This window comes from Nicotiana attenuata, unplaced genomic scaffold (genome assembly GCF_001879085.1).
Source record: "Nicotiana attenuata strain UT unplaced genomic scaffold, NIATTr2, whole genome shotgun sequence".
Taxonomy (NCBI): domain Eukaryota; kingdom Viridiplantae; phylum Streptophyta; class Magnoliopsida; order Solanales; family Solanaceae; genus Nicotiana; species Nicotiana attenuata.
Genome location: NW_017671059.1, coordinates 288,308 through 306,334, shown reverse-complemented (window position 1 = coordinate 306,334; position 18,027 = coordinate 288,308). Strand labels below are relative to the sequence as shown.

Here is an 18,027-nt window from a genome sequence, read left to right as displayed (position 1 = left end):
TAATTTTTCCTTTAATGGGATTTAATCTCTAAGGTGATAAGTCCACTTGGAATACGAATTTTCCACATAAAAGAGTGCAAAGTCAGCTTGCGTTAATTGTCATTAGGACTTTGCAATCATAACATTAATTACTACTTAACCTTAATGGTAGAATTCAAAGAACAATGATAGCTTTTTTCCTTTTCACTGTCACTCCTAAAGGTAGCAACATAGTCATTTTCAATAGGGAAGTTAATCAGTTCAAAATGAAATTATGGCTAGGGTAATAAAAAAACCTAGCACATTAAGTGTTACAGAAATAGAAGGTGAGATTTGAGATTATCTTTTAACCGGTGCTAGATATCAAAGAAAATGTTAGAATAAAAAATGGGAATAATTTCAATATTTGAACAAGTGAAAATGACAGAGACTAAGGTTCAAATTCGAGAGATAAAAATTATTAATTAAGTAATTTCTTTTTATGATCTGTCTAAACGTTAGGGGTTGTTTGGTTATCGGTATTAGGATTCACAATAAAATTTGAGATGCATTTATCTCATGTTTAGTTATGGGTATTGGCTAATACCGCTATAAATTCTACACCAAAAGATCTTGGTATTAACTATCTCATATTGGAGGTGGGATAACAATCCTGCGACTGTTAATCCTGGATATTCCACCTAAAACCAAACGGTCCTTTAGTGCAAATACCTTTGGAAAAATGACGCTATATAGTCGTTGTGGTAAAAATAATAATAGAATAAATATATAAATATTTGTATATATATGATGCTAATATTATTTCTTTGGTTTTTGTTTGATGGTACTAATATATTATCCCTTCCCTTCTCTTCTCGTCTTTTCTGTCTTCTTGAGCCGATGATCTTTTGGAAATAGCATATGCTCGAGCGGGGGCAAAGGATATATATGGCTGTTGTTGTTGTTGTTGTTATTGTTGTATATATATGCATTTTTTTTATGATATATACAAAAAAATTACAAATATATATACTTTTGCGGTTAACAAATATAAAAAATTTTGGTCACGGGATAAAAGCGATATTTGTCCGATACATTTTCAGTCATGTATCCATTTCCATGCATGTTGGGTTTGCAGGTGAGAGGTGTCTTTACAAGAAAAGTCTCTAAGATAAATATTCTTTTGTAGGTTTAGGTTAGGAGGCAAATTAAAGTGATTTCTGTATAGTTAAAAGGGTAATTAGCTACAGAATGGAAAGTAAGTGCTTCACTAAATCATTTCACCTCAAGATTTATGACATTCCATAACTAACTGATCTGACTTTAATATAGGTATTTGTCTGGAAGGTTTATGAATACCTTTTTGACAAGATTGTTTGATTACGTAAATTATGCATTGGAATGAGGTCAGCTTTTGGGCACAATTAGAAAGGGAGGATATGTTTTTTCGTTAAAACATGTCACAACCCGGATTTCCCACCATCAGAATCGTGATGGCGCCTACTCGTGGTAGCTAGGCAAGCCAACTTAATTACCTTTCCATCACTAGCAATTATCTTTAACAGTTTATAACATCAATATAGAACATAAAGTCTAATCAGAACAATAGCGGAAGTCTGTCTTAAAATGATGAATTTTTAAAACGCGGAATAGTCAAAAACAACCTCTACCCAAGATTTGGTGTCACATTACTCACGAACCGCTAAGAATAAACTAAATACAAAGGTCTGAAAGAAATATAACAGTTGTCTGTCTCGAAACAAGGAGGCAACAGTCTAAAAGAAAACAATGAGAAGAGACGTCGGGCCTGCGGACGCCTGCAAGGCTACCTCAGTCTCGTGAATATGAATCACCTGCTTCCGAACTACTGCTGCTGCTGTTCCTCAAAACCTGGACCTGTGCAAAAATGCACAGAAGTGTAGCATCAGCACAACCGACCCCATGTGCTGGTAAGTGTATAGCCTAACCCCGACGAAGTAGTGACGAGGCTAGACTAGACACCACATAAACCTGTGCAGTTATAGATATACAGCGGAAATCGAATACAAAGCAATTACCAACATGGGAGGGGAAACATGCTATGGGGAGTTACAATAATAACAATAATCCAGAGTAACAACTAAAGCAACTTAGGTTCGCAGTGAACAAGGAATCAATACTCAAATATAAACACATAGCCTCAATAATTGTTGCGGCGTGCAACCCGCTCCATAATTACCATTGTTGCGGCGTGCAACCCGCTCCAACATAACATTGTTGCGGCGTGCAACCCGCTCCATATATAAAAATTATGTTGCGGCGCGCAACCCGTTCCAAATATACAGTCAACAATAATCATAATAACCGTCCCGGCAAGGGATCAATAATAAACTACACTATCCCGGCAAGGGAATTCAACAGCACAAGCATATACGTCCCGGCAAGGGAGAATCAGCTATAACCAATCTTAACTCAACTCTTACTCATCTCAGTTATCACCATTACTCAATCATAAGTAAATTCCACAAAAAATAAACTAAGTCTTTGCTCAATGTCAAGAATTTACCCACTAAAGCATCCGTAGTATCATTTAAGAATACAACAAGTACCAATTTAAGACTCACGGTCATGCTCGAAACCATTGTATAGATACTCGTCACCATGCCTATACATCGTACTCGATCACATAGCAATTAGCAACAAGACTCAACTCCTATTCTCTCAAGCTAGGGTTAAACCAAACACTTACCTCAAAGCCTTGAAATCCACTTAATCCTCAACTATCGCTTTACCTCGTGATTCCACCTCCAATACAGTGATATCTAGGCATAATTAATTCAACAATATCAATAAAGACTCAATGGCAACTTCTCATAGCCTAGATATAAATTTTCTAGCATTATTCCAAAAATACCAAAATTAGACACCGGGCCCACATGGTCCAAACTCGATCGCGAAGGAAGACAACTCAGTGCTATGCGATCGCGTGGGGAAGAGCGCGATCGCGAAGAAGGAAATCCCTGTGTAAAAATTGCAGAAAATCTGATATCATCCTAAGTCCAAAACCACCCCGAACACCTCTGAAAACACTCCCGAGCCCTCGGGGCTCCTAACCAATCACACACCCTAACTCAATAACATCTTACAAACTTACTCGAGCGATCAAATCGCCAAAATAACCTCAAAATCATTGAATCAAGCCTCAAACTCATCATTTCTATTTCAAACTTCATAAACTTCCAACTTTAGATAATTAGGTCCGAAACACGTCAAACGACGTCCGATTTCGACCAAACTTCACAAAAAGCGCTTAAACAATATATAAGACTTGTGCCGGGCGTCGGAACCAAAATACGAGCCCGATACCACAGTCTTTTAATAAATTTTCATTTCCATTTTCCTTATTAATTTCAGAAAAACAATTTCACAGAGAAATTCATTTCTCGGGCTCTAGACCTTGGAATTCGACTCCGGGCACATGCCCGAGTCCCATATTTTTCTACGGATCTCCCGGGACCGTCCAATCTTGGGTCCGGGTCCGTTTACCAAAAATGTTGACCGAAGTCAACCTTAAACATATTAATATCAAAATTCTTCAAATTTTTCACAGAATTCACATATTTCAACATAAAAGCTTTCCGGCTATGCGCCCGGACTGCGCACGCAAATTGAGGCAAGTAAAAATGAGGTTTTCAAGACCTCGGAAGCACGGAACGGATGAGGAAACAGGTGATGACCCTTTGGGTCGTCACAAAACAATAGTTTAACTTCTTTAAATAGTACTTATAATTTTTTTTATATGATATCACTTATAAGTTAATTAGGAATAATTACCCATAACAAATGAAATTACTCTAACAAAAAAATAAGGCAAAACTTAAAGTACCCTAATTGTATGAGAATATTTTATTTTTAATGTGTATAAGTTAAAAATGAGAGAAGGAAGAGAGGATAGTCATGAATTCGATTTTTTTAAAGATTGGAACGTAAAAAAGATGGGAATGTGACTCTAATTAATTTCCTCCATTTATACTTTACAGTATGTTTTATAGTTATTTTATTAAATAACCATAATATAAATTAGGGAACTAATTTCTTCGTAGAGGTTAGTCACACTATTATACACTTTTATAGCATGTCAAGCTTCTCCTCAAGTTAAAAGTGCTTTTTTTTTTTTCTTTTCAATTTGAGGTGTTCTATAGCCGCAAAATATGGGCTTGGCCTGTTGGGCCGGCCCAGCCCAGCCCGTAATTTTAGTAAGGTTTGGGCTGGAATTTTTGGACCCCATTTAAAAACGAGGCTTTTAAGCCCGACACAAGTAAGCCCGCTGCCCGTGATGCTTGACTGAGGCTGGGTAAGGCCGGCCTGTGCGCCTAATAAAAATATTCATTTGAAATATATAAAATATAAAAAGTATATGACATTATAGCATACTAGCATCGGAATCAGCATTTAGCATTGGTGGGTGTGACCTTACCGAGTACAAAAGTTGCATTCATCATGAAAAAATCCGAACACTTGTTACTACTCGAAATTGGTTGCACGAATTTTTCCAAACTCAAACTGGTAATATTTTTTGTGTGAATTATAATATTATTAGTTTTTAAAATTTATTAATTCTTAATATTTAACTAATTAATATTGCATATGAATTGTGGATGTAGATGAGAGTGAAGATGTTAAGACAGCTGATAATTGGCTACATAGACGAAATTTACACCCTAATTATACCGTGCTTTGTTGTTGTTTTATAAGCTAAATGGTAACAAAATGCTCTAATTGGTGTTCTTTTGCTTCGCAGGGAATAATTCAAGTTAGGAAGAACTAAGGAGTGTTTTGGTGTCATTAATGAGAAGAAAACGTCCAATCAAGAAGCACCCGAGCGGAAAGAAGCAAAAGTGGACTGGGTTTGAATCCAGCACGACCGCGGTGGGACCGCGACAGACCAAAGATGCGTGGCAGTATGTTTCTCTTACACCGCGGTCGTGCCGCGGCCGCGGTGAACTGTGCAATCGCCCAGACTTTTGGGACCAAAGTGTAACTCGAGGAAAACTTGTTCCAAACCCTTATAAACTCAAGAAGCTCGCCCAAGATAGTTTTAAGCTTGTTTTTAGACTACTTTGGAGGCAAGAACAAGTGTGAGAAGATCAACCGAACATTAGAGTTTTTCTATCTCCTTTTAATTCTTGCAATTACATATTATGAACAACTTTTTAGTTTTATCTTGTTTTGTTATGAGTAGCTAAACAATAGATCTAGGGTTGATGGAACCAATTGTTGGATGAAGTTTTGACTCAACTTATTATAATCGAGTCGGATTTATTATATGATTGTTCAACTACGTTTTGTATGGTGATTAATTGAATGGGCCCTTGATTCATCGTGTCTAATGGCCTATATTGCTTGAGAAAGAATCTTAGGTTAGACTGTTGTTGAACAACACCACTTTTGGGTAATTGAAGAGATTCCTTACTTGAACTTAAAAGTGGGGTTAAAGATAATGAAACTTTGGTGGGATAATTCAGAGCTGCACATATTGTCAGCTAGAGTAGTTCGAGAGAATGCTCTAGTAAATTATCATAGTTGATCGAGAGATAATTATGATAACCCATAGCTCATAATCCTCATAGAGTATTACGGCGAGATTATAGCAAAAGAATTAAGACCTAAGCTAGCAATTGGGAAAATCAATACCCTAGACCTTTTTACCATTGAATTATCTTTGATTCAGCATATTGTTATTTTTAATATCATTTGAAGTAGTTAAATAGAAAAACCCAATCTTTATTGATAAAAATCTTGCATCTGAAAATTGTTTGAGTTGATAATAGCATTGCCAAGAGTTGTAATAGATAGGTTATTTCCTGAGGATTCGACTCCGGGCTTAAAACCGAATTATATTTGCAACGACCGCTTTGTCTTTTAGAAGACATAGTTGGGCGTGATCAACAACCTTGGCACAAGCGTGCGAATTTAAACTCAAATCTTTTCATGTCCTTATTCGTAATTTAACACTTAAAAATACTTTTTGAAAAGCTTGGTCAAACACAAATTTTTGTTCAAAAGTACTTTTTACATGATTAGCCAAACACAAAATGCTTTTGTTCAAAAGTATTTTTACGAAAAGCATTTTTGCAAAAAGTACGTCTCAAAATTAGCAAAAACTTACTCAGCTCGCACCGAATAACAGCCTGCATTTTTGTTTCTTCCACCTATTTCCTTCTGGGTTTTTAGGTTTAAGATTGGCACATAGATTAAAAACATACAAGGCAAAGTAAACTTCACTTCCAAATGTGATCTCACATTTATGGAAGAATTAATTAGTCAATGTTGTGATGTGACATAAGACTGAGATAAGGTATATTTAATTGTTTTCCATTATGGTGTATAAGAAAAACCCTAAATCAATAACCCTCTTCTCCTCTATCTTTCCTCTCGCCCCAAAAGGAAAAAAATTATTTATTTTTTCCACATAATTAATGAAGAAATAGGGAAATGAAGATCCGTCTAGACCATGACCACCCACCTCGACAAGCTCCGTCAAATGCTATTATTTCAATTTCACGTATAATTATTAAACTTTATTTATTATAATAATAAAATTATAAAAAAATTATTTAGTATATGTAACGATCCGACCGGTCGTTTTGACCATTTGCACTTCGCTCGCCAGTTCTTGGGCATGACTAGCCCCGTATGATGTATTATGACTTATGTAGATCGTCGGTCTTGGTTTGCAGGATAATCAGAATAGATTTGAAAGAACAATTCTCAGTTGAAACTTTAAATTTGAAAGGTTTGACCAAGTTTTGACTTTTTAGTATTCCATCTCGAATTTGAAATTTTATGATTTGGTTAGCTCCGTTACGTGATTTTGGACTTGGGAGCGCGTCCGGAACATGATTTGGAGGTCCGTGGTAGATTTAGGCTTGAATTGGCGGAATTGAAAATTTGAAGTTTTCGGTTGGTAGTGGAAATTTTGATATGGGGTCGGAATAAAATTCCGACAATTGGAGTAGGTCCGTAATGTCATTTGTGACGAGTGTGCAAAATTTTAGATCGTTCGGAGGTGATTTGATAGGTTTCGACGTCGTTTGTGGAATTTGGAAGTATATAAGTTCTTAGGTTTGAATCCGAGGTTGATTCGGTGTTTTGGTGTTGTGTTGAGTAATTCGAAGGCTCGACTAAGTTTGAATGATGTTATGTGACTTGTTCGTAATTTTGGTTGAGGTCCCGGGGGCCTCGGGATGTTTTTGAGTGGTTGACGGGAAGTTTGGAATTTGAGTTGTGTTGCAGACTTCTATTGTTCCTGTTATTTCCGCACCTGCGGATTGGGGACCGCAGGTGCGAGGACCGCAGAAGCGGTTATTGAGCGCAGGTGCGCAGCAGGGGTCGCAGGTGCGGTTTGGTCCCCGCATCTGCGATGACTGCAGGTGCGGTCTAGCAATCGCAGAAGCGGAAATTGCCTTTTAATGAAATTCCGCAGAAGCGGAGGATTTTGCGCAGATGCGGCCCCGCAGATGCGTAATGAGGACCCCAAATGCGGAAGTGCTGGGCAGATTATATATAAAGGCCCCTTCGCGATTTTCAGTCATTTCTTCACCATTGTTGGCCGGGATTTGAGCTTTGGGCAGTGATTTCCAAGAGGGATCAAGGATTTTCAATGGGGTAAGTTACTTGGGCCTTATTAATTGTGTTTGTGATGATTTTTCTGTTGTTTAACCATGAAATTAGTGGGATTTAAAGCCTAAAAATGGAGGATTAGGGCTTGAGTTTTGGAGAACTTTGAGTGGTGATTTGAGGGACCATTTGAGGTCCGATTTTGATGTTCTTGGTATGTATAGACTCGTGGGAGATAATGGCTCTATTGATGTGATTTTTATCGGATTCCGAGGCGTGGGCCCAGGGATCGGATTTGACCAATTTCGGGATTTTTGATGTAATTCGATTTCTTTCGCATGGGCTTTGTTTCCTTAGCATATATTGATGTTATGGTTCTGATTTTGGTTAGAGTCCGAGCATTTGGAGGCCGAATCGAGAAGGCAAAGGCGTCGTGTGCTAGAGTTTGGCTTAGCTTGAGGTAAGTAACGCTTCCAAACTTGGTTATGAGGGTTCGAAACCCCGAACTATGTGTTCTATGATTACTAATGAGGTGACGCAAATACCAAGTGACGGGCGTGTGGGCGTGCACCGTGAGAAATGCGGCCTACATTATTCCAGAGTACAGATTGGTGACTCTTTCTTGTTGATATTTGTATTGTACTTATGTGATTAAGTTAATGAGCTGCAAATCATGCTAATTATCATGTTAAGGCTTCACGCCAATGCTATTGAGACCCGAGAGGTCGTTTTCTTGCTGTCATATCATTAGCTTTATTGATATTCTGTACTCAGTCCTGTTCATGCATATTATATCATGCCTCAGTCTCGATTATTGCTATTTGACATATAATATCATTGTTCGGGCTAGTATCATGACATTTTTGAGCCCGTGTGTGTGAGACTGGAGAGTAATAATTGAGTGAGGCCGAGATCCTGATATTGAGTGACAGTATGGGATCGGGCTGCACGCCGCAACGAGATATTGAACATGCCTTCGTTGGCTTGTTGTAGCTCTTGGGCTCAGAGAAGCCTCTCCGGAGTCTTTACACCCCCGGTGAGTGCATATGCTGATATTATTGAGGGATGGATCTTCCCTGGACATGGATCTTGTCCGAAGAATTATGTATGGAGATGGATCTTCTCCATGAGGCTGGATTGGCCTGTTTTTCCTCGGTACTGGGTGACTTATAGTCAGTGATATGTATATATTCTGAGATTGATCTTCCCTGGGCCTTGTGAGCCATATACAGTACCGAGGGGTTGTGAGTTTGTTATTGTTATTATCGGGAGATGGATCTTTTCCATAGGCTGGAATGGCCTTCCTCAATACTGAGTGACTGGTGTCAGAGATATATATGTTACGGGATGGATCTTCCCCGGGCCGTATGAGCCATATACAGTACTGAGTGGACAAGCATTGAGATATTGGATACATGAGGCACTTGGCATAGTACATTTCATATAGTATGTGCATCGGCATGTAGATGTAGCGGAGTTATACTCCTTTACCATGTTCATATCTGCTTATTCCCCTGTTATGAGCTGTTTAATTAGCTGAAAGCATGCCTACGATTCTGTACGATATCCCTGTTTATCTTGTGAAGAGGTTGAGTTCGTCACTACCTCTCAGTCCATAGTTTGGACTTGTTACTTACTGAGTTGATGTACTCTCGTTACCCCCTGCACCTTGTGTGCAGATCCAGGTATCGCAGGCCAAAGTAGAGGTTGCTGATTATATCATTGTGGACTGTTCCTTGGTGATTGCGAGGTAGTTGCTTGGCGACCACAGTTCCGCCTTCTCCTTCCTTATCTTCCTTTAGTTATTGTTGGATATTCTCAAACTGTGTTGGTCTTGTTGTTTCGAATAGTTGTAGTAGTTGTTCATGACTAGTGACACCCGAGGTCGGGCTTGTATTTTGTTCTGCATTGTTTTGGGCTTTCACTTTATGCCTTTTATCGAATTTATGCTAAAAACCTGATTTTACTTGAGTTTAAATGATTTATGAAAATGTTGGTGGTAAGTTGGCTGGCCTAGTATCACGATAGGCGCCATCACGATCGGGTCGGTTTTTGGGTCGTGACAGTATATTAATGTAATTAAACTTTATCTTTCGTAAAATCACTAGCGAAAATTGCCTTGAGAAGTATTAATCCAACTAAAGTTTATATTGCAAAATGAGAAATCCAAGATTCGTTTTACCGACCAAACGAGGAATTAATTGAAAAGCCATGCACGGTAGTACGTCTCTCGACTAGCTTTTGATTTCATTTTCGTCTATCGATTTTTACATTATAAATATATTTTAACGTGTTGCAATTAATAACTTGTTACTTTTATTGACAATTACATGTATTACTTGTCCCTATAGAAATAATTTTAAATTATTAATGCACAAAATTTAGCTCTATTAAGTTTTTATTTCACAAATAATCAGAATTTAAATTCATCTTATAACCTACCAATCAAATAATGACATAAAAAGCCATGCACGATATCAAGTAGCTTTCAGTTTCATTTTCATCAATTGATTTTTCCATAATATTAAAGTTGGTTACATAAACTAACAATTTCCTAAACTTGCAATTCACGAATAGAGAAAGGAAGAATGCAAAAAAGAAGGTTTTTCCCATGGTCCAAACAGATTCTTAAATTATATATTAAGTAATGTGTTTATATTCTTTAATTTTGGCAATTTTAGTTACATGATTATGACATCTCAGTTATAACGGTTTATAAGTTACAATGTCATTTTCACTGCATATATGTATGTTAGTTCAGTTATATTAGCTGTGCATGCTAGTTCCTTTTCTTACGTTTATTTATTTTAACAGTTTGCCATTTTATTTATTACTTATTTTATTTACCCAATTTTTCAAAGCAAAGTTGGGTCAAATAATATTTACTTAAACATTGCATGTATAGTGCTATTAGTTCTGTTCGATAAGAATATATTTATCTAATGTATCTAATGTAGTCAAATGTGACTTAGAGATCGATAAATTTGAGAAAAAGACAAGATGTTACTCCTTCCGTTCCAATTTATATGAATCTATTTTTCATTTGGATTGTTCCAAAAAGAATGACCGTTTTTTAAATATGAAAACAATTTAGCTTAAACTTCTAATTCTATCCTTAACGAGAAGCTTTAAGGATTATTTTCCTAATAAAGGAAAAAAAAGAAAGGACAGAATTAAAAGATCAGTGCAAAGAAGAATTAAACGTCGCCTGTGAGATCGAACTCACGCGGGGAAACCCCACTTACTTAGCAGGCAAGCGCCTTAACCACTCGGCCAAAGCGACGTCACATTCTCTCCAAGTTCATTTTTTGTTTTTGTATTATATTATAAAATAGGAAAAAGGATCAAATACTCCCATATTTTATTTGAGTCCTCTGTTGATAATTCAATTAGGTCTTCGCCATTACAAATGTGGTCTATATTGTCCTTATATATAATCCTCTTTTATACATTGGTGTTCCGTATAACCGACATAATTAAGACTGGGCTTGTTAGATATTACAGAGGTTTAGTGAGCATCACATTGGATTTCACTACTATTTTCTTGCTCACTTCATTGATTTGACTTCCATTTGATTAAGGTTAAAGATAGGAGCCAGTAGTGAACACTCATTCAGTAGACAACGAGCAAACCGCAAGCACCTAATCCTGTTAAATAAAAAGCAATAAGCAGCTGATCTTTATCAGCAATTGATATATCATTCTCTCTACACATATACACACACACACACACACACACACACACATATATATATATATATATATATATATATATATATATATATATATATATATATATATTTAAGAGGATTTTTTGCTAAGATAAACTTGAGAAATAAACTCTATATTATTGCCAAAGCCGTTGCTTCCAATAAATGCAAGAACATTAAAAAAAAAAAAATGTGTCAACAAGTGCCTTAAAAATATTACCCTTTTAAGAATGAACTATATAAGCACATTTGCTTTTTCCACACAAATACGTTTTTAATTTTTTTCTTCATATTCTTATAAACAGTGTACTATATGTTTTGAAATTTGTGAGGAGAGATTTTAGGAACCAAGAACCAGACCGAACTTAAGAGATTAGGAGAACATGGGCTGATAAAAAGGCAACTATAAAATTCTGGACTCATGAATTCAGTAGGCTTGGACTCATGAAGTGCACAACCAAACATTCTTAGCTATTTAACAATTAGTTAGTACTTATTTTGTCCTAAAAATTTGAATTTTAGGACAATTTAAGAAATTGGTGTCCCAAAAAGTTAAACTGAAAAACTAAAATTCAAAATACATTTGTTAATTCCTAAATAGCAGCCCTTTAGAGCGACTACCTGGCTGGCACCATTTCCACAATAAATTAGGAACATATGAACAACATTTTATCTAGAGGAATTTTCAGAAACCATTATTGTTTAGTGGCTATTAACTTCCTATAGCTATCATATACATAATTACTTCTTATAGCTACTATTTAGTTGTTACGGTAGTGTATTCATTGTATTTGCGCTGCTGTATTCATGAATACATCAGCAAATTGCGCCTAAAAATTAGGGTAATCCAGTTGTACGCGCATGTATTCACATGTATTCGCGCCATGTATTCAGGAATACAACAGCAAAAAACGCCTAAAATCAAGGTAGTCTAGATGTATGTGCATGTATTCACATGTATTCGCGCTGTTGTATTCATGAATACAACAGTAAAAAACGCCTAAAATCAGGAAAGTCCAACTGTACGCATATGTATTCACATGTATTCGCGCCATGTATTCATGAATACAACAACAAAAAGTGCCTAAAATCAGGGTAGTCCTTTTGTACGCGCATGTATTCACATGTATTCACGCTGCTGTATTCATGAATACAGCAGTAAAAAGCGCTAAAATCAGGGCAGTCCAGCTGTATGCGCATGTATTCACATGTATTCGCGCCATGTATTCATGAATACAGTAACGGCAATCACCTTAAAATAGGTATGTCCAGCTGTCTTAGAGAGAGGAAAAACATAAATAACGTATTTTATGTCGTATTTCATGCCTCAATGGTAGTATATACCATAAATATATATTTTGCTATAAAATATAAAATGTAACTATAGAAAATAATATTTAAAATAATTTTAATTTATAATAAATATGATGTATACTTTTACTATAGGACGTAAAATTTTCTTTTATCGATGAGCCTAACCGGGACCATCGAGTTATTATCTATTCAAGTCTAAGCTACATCCTTTCATTTATAGACTTAAATGTTATATCCGCTTCATAATGTTCAATGTCGGCCAACTTAGACAACTTTTTGAAGATCTTTTAAGTGATTTTCTTTTTCTAAACATTATTCGGAAAAGTTTTCAAGAGAATGATCAACTTCCACAATATTTTGTTTTTCATTTCAACTTCAACTCAAACATTGTCCAAACAGCCAATTGTTTGGTTGATTTGTCTTCAAGAAACACGTTTTAAATAGGAAATTTCTTTGAAAAATAAAGCTTTTGACATGAAAATTGTATTGGGAAAATCAAGTTAATATATTATATTAATTATGTGATGATATACCAACACACGTGAATCAATAAAAGAGTGACAGCTAGCAAAGGATAACTGAAGAGGCACGAGCTTTGACAGGCACGGGCAGAGATTCAAGAAAAACATGGGAAGAACAGTTACTCGAGCCTCTTGGTAATATGAAAAGACATCAGAGAAATGAACCTGGATAGCAAAAAGTACAAATACGTATTATCCGCAATTAATGAGCATCAATGATGGAAAACGTTATAGAATCTTCACGAAACAGTTACGATTACCAATTATAACGTTATATTAAATGTCATTAATTGCTCATAATGGCTCTATTATGAGAGGAAAGGAAAACGTATTATTGAGAGATAGCTATAAAAGGAGAGATATAACACTTGTAAAGACACACAATATTATTGGAATACACTGATTTACTTTGCTTTCTTTTTACTCAGCTATCAATCATCTCAATTCTTCTTATTTATTTCCAATTTGATTATTAGTAACCCGAGCTCTTCTAAAAACTACGCTTTGACCCGAATTAATTATTTTTCTGAATCGAATTTTTCGTCAAAACAATCATGTCGAATGCAAATGACAACAATCAAGGAGGTCACCAAAACAAGAGAATCTGCAAGGCACAGGAACTCTGGTCCCTTCCCCACAAAATTCTCCTCGACAATCTCGAGAAGGAACTCCTGATGGGTCTCGATCAAATGTGAATGATCAATTTGAAAATGATGAGGCTATTAATGAAGCTTTGAAAAAATTAATTGATGAACAGGTCAGCAATGCCCTTGATACCTTCGCTAACCAGCTGCCAGTCGTGCTGCCAACATCAACTCTAAACAACAACACCTTAGAAAATCCTCGCTCAGGACTCGTTAATTCAGGCAGTGGAGGAACTCTTAGCGAATCCCGTGATGGAGGGTCAGGTAACCTAGTTAATTCTGATTTACAAAATCTGGTACTAACTTTGCAGAAATAGCTCAAGGAGCAGAGCGACCGCATAGAGCAAATACCTGGAGTGTCGCCTGTAATCAAGGGAATAGATATAGACAAATACTCACAACAACCTTGGAAGCCAAGTGCAGCCCCTTTACCAATTCCGAAGAAATTCAAGATGCCCGACATTCTGGAATATGATGGGACAACTGATTCAAGGGATCATGTAACTGCATTCACAACCGGTGTAAAAGGCAACGACTTGACCAAGCTAGAAATTGAATCAGTGTTGGTCAAAAAATTCGGAGAAACACTCACTAAGGGAGCATTAACATGGTATTCTCTTTTATCTAAAAATTCTATAGATTCTTTTGTTGAACTTGCAGATTCATTCATCAAAGCACACTCTGGAGCTCAGAAAGTTGAGAAAAGAATGAAGGATATTTTTCAAAATAAATCAAGGGGATACGGAACTGCTCAGGGAATTCGTGGACAGATTCCAGCAAGACGCGTACTAGATAACTGGGTATCTATGGCATTTGCCAGCAATCTAAATGAAAAAAGTTCAGAAGCCACAAGGAAACTCAAGGAAAGTCTACGTGAATTTCCAGCAACAACTTGGAATGATGTTTATAACAGATATAGCACGAAGCTGCGGATAGAAGAGGATACCATTATTCAATCTCGAAGGGATGAAAGGGTAAATTCAAGGCGAGCTGAATCTAAAAAAAGGTCCGAAAAAAATAGGTACGAGCCATACATGGGACCAGCAGGAAGAGACTCGCGTTCAAAACAGGAAAACCCAAGGTACGATCATAGATCAAGAGATAGAGAGTCAGGTTCGTCATCATGGTTCGGAAAAGAACGAACACGTGAGAGACGCGAGAGGATGATAAAAACTCGAAGGCAAAGTTCGGCGGTTAAAAATTTTAATGTCAGCACATCCGAGTTGGTCGCTGTTTTAAGGAGCATGGGAGACAAGGTACGCTGGCTAAGGGAAATGAGATCAAACCTAAACAGACGGAATCCTGATTTTTGGTGTGAATTTCACAACGATCACGGTCACAAAACGACGGATTGTAGATTATTGCAAGGTGAAGTGGAACATTTATTAAAATAAGGATATTTAACCAAGTTATTTAGTGAGAAGGGAAAGCAGGCATATATGAAAAATAGGCAGGAGCCTCCAAAACTCCCTCGCCGAAAAGGACAGTTAATGTCATAAGTGGAGGAGAAGAAATCAACGGCGTAACATACGCAGCAGCGAAGAAGGTGTCAAAAATAACAGTTACACAGGGGAAGCAAGTTCGACAGGTTTTAGAAGAAGATAGTATTACATTTGATGATGCGGATGCAGATGGCGTACAGACCCCACATAATGATGCACTGGTAATATCTTTACTTGTACACGACACTAATGTGAAATGAGTTTTGATTGATCCAGGTAGTTCCATTAATATCATTCTTTTAAGAGTGGTAAAGGATATGCAAGCTGATGATAAGTTGATACCCAAAGCTCATACCTTGTCCGGTTTTGACAACTCGAGCGTTGCGACAAAGGCGAGATAATGCTCACCACATTTGCAGAAGGAGTGGTCAAAGACACCAAATTTCAAGTGGTAGAAATGGATATGGCTTACAATATGATTCTTGGTAGACCATGGATACATGAGATGGATGTTGTACCATCTACTTTGCATCAAGTTATCAAAATTCCCTTCATAATGGGGAATACGGCAAATACGTGGCGACCAGCAAGCGTCCCGGAGCATTAATTCCGTAGCAGATGCAAGCGCAAAAAGCGAAGATAAATAGCAATCACAGAACCAAGTTGAGGATGTTGTGACGCAAACCTCAACTAGGCATGGGCGAAAAGATGTAGACTCAAGGCCTGATACCATCCAAGAACCAGAAGAAAATGAAAACATCAAAACAATGATCGAGGAGTTAGAAGCTGTAGTATTATTTGCATCCTGGCCTGACAGAAAATTCTACATCGGAACCAACCTCAGCCATGAAATGAAATGTAAGTTAATTGAATTTTTAAAAGCTAACATAGACTGCTTTGCTTGGTCCCATTCAGATATGACAGGTATACCCCCGGATGTAATGACTCACAAGTTAAATGAAGACCCGTCGTACCCAGCTGTCAAACAAAAGAAAAGGAAGCAAGGTTCCTTCAAAAACCAGGTGATTCAAGATGAGGTGCAGAAACTTTTAAAAATTGGGTCTATCCACAAGGTAACGTATCCAAATTGGTTGGCTAATACCGTTGTAGTGCTTAAAAAGAATGGTAAGTGGCGAGTTTGTGTAGATTATACTGATATGAATAAAGCTTGCCCTAAAGATTCTTTTCCATTACCGCATATAGATCAATTAATTGATGCTACTGCATGACATGAATTATTGAGTTTTTTAGATGCCTATTCAGGGTATAATCAGATAAAAATGGATCCTATGGATGAAGAAAAGACTTCATTTATAACAGACAGGGGGACTTAATGTTACAAAGTGATGCCCTTCGGTCTCAAGAATGCTGGGGCCACGTATCAAAGGCCGGTGACCAAAACGTTTCAGGAATATCTAGGGAAAACCATGGAAGTTTATGTAGATGATATGCTGGTCAAGTCACAACAAGCAGGGGATCATATTCAACACTTGACCGATGCCTTTCAGATTCTTCGCAAATTTAATATGAAATTGAACCCTGAAAAATGCGCGTTTGGGATTTCGTCAGGTAAGTTCTTGGGATTTCTTGTTTCTAACCGTGGCATTGAAGTAAATCCCGCGCAAATTAAAGCTATTGAAGAAATTCTGGATGTACTTACGAATAAAAAAGAAGTACAACGACTAACGGGAAGAATAGCTGCTTTGGCAAGATTCATTTCCAAGTCATCAGAAAAATGCTTCAGGTTCTTTTCAGCCCTAAAAAAGCAAGATCAATTTGAATGGATTGAAGAATGCCAACAGGCGCTTAAAAATTTGAAAACATACCTATCAAATCCACCATTGCTCGCAAAACCAAAAGATGGGGAAAAACTACTTATTTACCTTGTAGTTTCAGAAGTAGCGGTAAGTGCTGTGTTAGTTCAGGAGGACCAAGGTAAACAATCTCCGATTTATTATGTTACTAAGTCATTATTAGATGCTGAGACTCGATATCCTCATCTAGAAAAACTTGCACTCGCATTAATTATGGCATCTAGGAAGTTAAGGCCTTATTTTCAATGTCATCCTATCTCTATTGTAACTGCTTATCCTTTACGCAACATACTACATAAACAAGAGTTATCGGGTAGACTAGCCAAATGGGATATAGAGTTAAGCGAATATGACATAGCATATCAACCAAGAACTGCAATAAAGTCGCAAGTTTTAGCAGATTTTAGTCAGGGAATGCAGCTGGAGGCAGAGAAAGAACTACAGGTATTTAATGGGTCTAATCCGGGTACTTGGACCTTATTTACAGATAGTTCATCAAATGTAAAAGGAGCAGGTCTAGGCATTATTTTGGTACCACCTACGGGAGAAACTATACGACAAGCCATAAAATGTCATCCTATTACTAATAATGAGGCAGAATATGAAGCTGTGATTGCAGGTCTAGAATTGGCACGAGAGCTCGGAATAGAGCAAGTCATAATTAAAAGCGACTCACAGCTCGTGGTTAATCAGATGCTGGGGACTTATACAGCCAGAGAAGCGAGAATGCAACAGTACCTGGAAAAGACTCGGGATTTGATCAGGCAATTTCAAACTTGGAAAGTCGTGCAGATACCAAGAGAGGAAAACGCCGAGGCAGATGCTTTAGCTAATTTAGCATCTGCTGCAGAAGTAACGAATGCATAAAATGCTTTCGTGATTCATTTGTTTCATTCCATGCTTGATCAAGATAAAAACGAGGTAAATTACAATAATTTAACATGGGATTGGAGAAATGAAATTGTCAATTTTTTGCAGTATGGAATACTTCCTGAAGATAAGAAAAAGGCTCGGGCACTTTGCCA

General features: G+C 37.1%; 1 non-coding gene across 1 annotated transcript; it reads right to left on the bottom strand.

Annotated features, from left to right (window-relative positions):
• Positions 1-10,759: 10,759 nt before the first annotated feature.
• On the bottom strand, positions 10,760-10,840 carry TRNAS-GCU. The gene has a single exon. It is a non-coding gene; the product is annotated as a tRNA-Ser (tRNA).
• Positions 10,841-18,027: the final 7,187 nt, after the last annotated feature.